Below are 5,161 nucleotides of genomic sequence, written 5' to 3' on the forward strand. Positions count from 1 at the left end.
AAGTCTATCCAAGCCCGAGATGTATCTATCAGTAGTAGTTTGAATTTACTGTAGGAGAAGTGGGGTAATGGCATTTTAGAGAAGTCAAGATAACTTCCAGCTTACTCCAAACTGGGAAAGCAGGGCAAGCTACACCTCTGGAAGGAAAAGACCACTGATCCGCATACCAAGACCTGAATGGAAGTCTGGGAAATGCCCACACAAGGATGATGGTGTTAAAAAATCTACAAGCAGTCTTGGTCTGAGGTGTTTTCCAACAGAAATGTTGGAACTAAGCCAGGCTATCAGAGTTAGGAAAAAACTGAAATATATAGAAAACAAATCTCATCAAGGTGAGTGATTTGGAGGATTAAGTTTTGGGGCCTGTAGGTCCTCAGACAGAAAATAACACAGAGTAATTGTGATGGACTGATATATTGGCTCCACAGAAGTACACTGAACTTTCAGTTACAAGGTCTAGGAAATATTAGAAATTCTTTTAACTTTCTAGGTCAGTTCAGTTGTGCCTTTCTGCAAAAATTTTAGGTTGATTAAGAAGTAAATGGTTCATATATCTCAGCAGTCACTATGAAGACCAGCATAAATGGTTTTATCACAGGGCACATGTAAACATCATCTTTCGATTTTCACCTTGCTTGCTAGGAATCTCCACTCAAATTTGTGGGCTAGATTGTTTTAGCATCTTGGAAGTATGATAGAGCAAAGGAGGGCTCAGTATATTTGATTTACATCCATCTTCCTTTTGCACTGCTTTTCTTTTTTAGTAAAAGATTTCAGTCAAGTTGTACCAAGGATTAACCCATTGGTAAGACCCTCAGTCATTTTATAAAATAGGGCATAAATTAACATTTAGAAGCATGGATATATTCTTTGTAGGCTTATCAAATTACTCAAGTGCCTTTCCTTAAATTTAATAGGATGGAGCAATTGACCTTACCTCTAGCTATACTTACCTTTACCCTTGCCATCTGTGGCTATTGACCATGAGGGGGTGTCATTCAGCATATGTGCTGCTGAAAGTCTACAAAATCTTTGCTGCAAAGGAAAGAAAATACCACATTTTTCTAGATGCTTTTATTACCTATGGCATCGCAATAACACTTTCCTCAGGTTTCTTGCCTTGGGAACATCTAATGGCAAGATGCTTTTGATACTTCAGTAACTAAAGCTCCTTTAATGGAGTCCATGATGGACCTGCCTTGTTTTGTTCTATAGTGAAAAATGTTATAAGGAAGTTGCAGTATATATTTTGTTGGTAACAATGCCTTTAGCTATTAAGGCCATTTGTTATTTTCTGAAAGCAAAAGAGATAATGCTCACTAATAAAATTCACTGCACTGCAGCAGCTCTAAGTTTCTTTGCTACAAAACTGCTCTGTAACTCTCAAAGACCTGTCTCTCTCTTCATCTTTCTTATTCTTTATGAGATGCATCCCACCCCCAGAGGGGTGTCACTGCTTTTTCAGGGCTGAAGAAGGAATTTCTGAATCCTAAGAACATCACAAATTAGAGCCAAGGTAACACAGGACTCCTTCTTTACAGTCCTCTCTTATGGCCCTCTTGCTTATTTGGCTTTCCCTGTCTCCCAAATCCAGCCTCTTCCAGCCACTGATTCTGGATCCCTCTGAAGACACTGTCCTTGATTCTGTTTTTCCTATTCTCAGTCTATGAATTCTCAGGCATTGAAGCTTCCTTAACCCAATTTCCCTCTGAATTGAAAATGCAAATGTGCTGCTTTATTGTTTGTGTTAAGTGTTTACAAGAGGTTTTGTCCTGGTCACAATGGGGAAGCACAGGCAAGTGAGGGTGGGGGAGCATAATGGTCTCAGAATCAATAATCTGCAGTCAACAGTAGAGTGCTTTGCACCATGCAGGCCGGTGTTTGGCATAAGAAAAACAGAAGGGGTTAGTGGGGACAAAGCAGTGAGAAATACTGTGCATATTCATTCCATTCTGGAGCTCAGGGAAACTGGATTGGAGAGCTAAGAGGCATCACAGGTGCAATTTGTAAGAGACTAAATCTCCAGGTACAACAACTCAGCTGTCATAGCGACTGCAGCCCTCAGTAATGGGAGAAAAGTGCAAAAGAAAGACTGGATTTCCCATGTTCTGTTTATACGGGATCCAGGACATCAGGAACATATACTTTCCATCATATCTAATCGCAGGATGTGTTAGAAACAGGCCCTAGCCTAATTGTACATGGCTAGGACTCCATCAACTTTTGTGCTAATAGTTCACCTGTACTATTAATTGAGGATGTTAGATTTTTCTACTCTCTGTTCAGCTTTGATATCTAATGGATCAAATACCCTTGAGAGGGCTAAAATTTTATAATCACCGTCTGATTGGCCTCAAGTGTGTGAAACTAGACTTCACAGGGATGGGGGTGGGATACAATCCACACATCAACAAATGACTTTTTTTTTGTCAAAACACTAAAGCTATTTCTAGCTGAAATTCTCAGAAACACTATAGGAAATTAGTGTAACTGATTGATGTGATCTCATCTAGTAGAAATGGGAGTTGAAGCTTTATCTTTCCAGAACAGGTGATTAGAGACAAATGAGGGACAGGTTTCCATGGCAACCATGTGGCTATCAAAGACCCAGGAGGCCTCTGAAGGGGTAACTTTGATAAGGAGTATGAACTCCCAAAGGTAAGATATCATGTTAGGTTCTTTGCATTCTAAGTACATGATGAAGTGTGAAAGGAAAGCAGGTTGGTCCAATATAAATCTAGTTGTTCTATGATCTGAGATACTAGTACAGTCTGTCAAGAAATAATAAAGGCCATTTCTTCATTAAAATACTCCCTTCTCTCTCTAACCTCTATGAAGGAATAAGACACTGAACAACAGCAGAAGGATCTCTGAAAACTCTTGCAATTATGTCAGGGCCATAATGTGCTGGGTGTGGCTAGTGATGAAGCCAGTATGCCTGCCTCTTAGACCTTTCTTTTCACCTCATCAATATGTCTTATTTTGTTGCAATTCTTAAAACCAATCATAGGAGCCCACTGTAATGCTGAGAGAAGCATTGAGAGGAGTGACTTGCTGAGAGAGGTGAAGCAGGACATACTTTTTATTTGTAAGAGCAGTATGAGAAAAATAGTTTTCTCCCTCCTTGGAGTTTATAGTCCTGTTTTGTGACAGCTCCCAGAGGCTGAGAGTGCAGGTAAAAACCAAGTAATACATTTCTTCTTACTCTGAGGACTTTCTCATCTTCCTTTGACCACCTAATTCCATCGTCCACTTGCCCTCCCCCATCTCTCTCTCTCTTTCTCACCCCTCCCCTTTATCTCCATTCATGAATACTATGACATCTCTGATTATTTACTTTCCCTAGATATTTTCGCGTTTTCATGGATCCTGTCTTCTCCATTCTTCCTTCAACACATCCTCCCAAGATTTGCTGACATGTGACATGTCACATTTGATGAAATGTCTTCTTTGTCTACTCCTGGATTCTCAGAGGCCTGATGAGGTTTCTACTTTGGGCAAACTGCGCTACAGAGAAGAATGGGTGTGGGGTGAGGAACTTGTAGCATTTCCTAAATCTCTATTCTTTGCTTTTCTATAGCACTGACACACTAATTTTTTAAACTAGCCCAGTAGAGTACTTTCAAACATTTCATCCTGCAGATAACAGAGCTCACAAAATTCATGTTTATCCATCATGAAATTATAATTCTGTTTGTGTGAAAATTGGGATTTGAATCCCAATCTCCTGGTTTGAAATTCATTTTGGTTTTTGCTTCTACTCTGAGAGGCATGTATAAGGCCTTGACTGTGGGCACATTTTTCTGGGACAATATGCTAGTTTGGGCGTCTGGAAGATGTGGGAGAGTATTATAGGCATCTTTGAAGATTCGTTTTGATTGCTGTAATCCCATGGGTTTTGAAGTAGACTTTTACCTTGGAGTTTCTAGTCAATTTGCACTAAAGACAATACCAGATAATCTGTTTTGTTTCCTATTGGAGAACATTCCATTCTTAAGCCAGGCTTTATAGAATCTGAGCCATGTGTTTTTCCTCTCTGCCTTCATGATTATACATTAACTCCTCTGTGTGTTCATCTGGTCATTCATTGTTTTGTTCAAATTAAGTATCCCTTGAGGGGCTAAGAACTATGCAAAGGTAAAGATCGATTGATGATGAAGTCATAATCCTTACATTGTTGTAGCTTATAGTCTATTGAAAGATTCAGATACCTTAATAGATGATGGAAACACAAGATGAAAAGAGCCAATTTGCAGCATGTAAACTTTGACGAGTCAGGTATGAGATCAATTGTAAGTAGTTTATCTTTGTAGGAATCTACATTTCTACATTCCCTGGCTTCCAGGATAAGCTCTCTCTTCATGTACTTTGTCTTCCAGAGTAGCAAATACTCTCTCACGATTTTATTTTTAAAATAAGAGTTGTTGTTTTGAGTAGAAGACAGGAAGGTATATTTGTCATATAAATCATCATTTGAAGTCTTTCAGGAAGAATATAATGCTCAAATGTCCTTTCCTATTGAACTTCTGGGAAATATTTGAGGAAATTAGCCCACAACCAATGAATGTGATCCCCATGAACAGAAATAGTCTCATATAAACATATCTAACAAATCTAGAGACCTTAGATTGCCTAGGTATATAAAAAAGTAAGTGGATACATTTTACTAACCTCCTTTGTAAATAAATGCCCCTGCCTCAGGAAATGATCAGTAAGTGCTGTCCCTGAATAGCCCTCTTCCTGTGCCCCTCTCCCCGAGATGCACACTTATGTGCACCTGTCTTCTAAACTCCTTTTCTAAAGGCTTGTTTCCTCTGGTTGTTTTTGTTAGACCAGGTTTGATATAGAAATTCACGTTGTGACATGAATGGCTGAAGGCAACTTAATGCTGCACATTTTATAAAATATTTGCATTTTAATAAAGAGAAGCCACTCAATTTCATGACCTAAGTCTCTTTACAACTTTTATGTCCATAATCAATTTACGTTTCAAAAACTGAAACACAGAGCACCCAATTCTAATTCTTTTTATTTATTTTCTTTTTTATTAGATATTTTCTTTACTTACCTTTCTAATGTTATCCCCTTTCCTGGTTTCCCCTTATAAGACAAAACCAGAACAGGGAACTGGGAAGGGATGGGTGGGAGAACAGAGGGAGGG

The sequence above is a fragment of the Apodemus sylvaticus genome, chromosome X (assembly GCF_947179515.1).
Source record: "Apodemus sylvaticus chromosome X, mApoSyl1.1, whole genome shotgun sequence".
In the NCBI taxonomy this organism is placed as follows: domain Eukaryota; kingdom Metazoa; phylum Chordata; class Mammalia; order Rodentia; family Muridae; genus Apodemus; species Apodemus sylvaticus.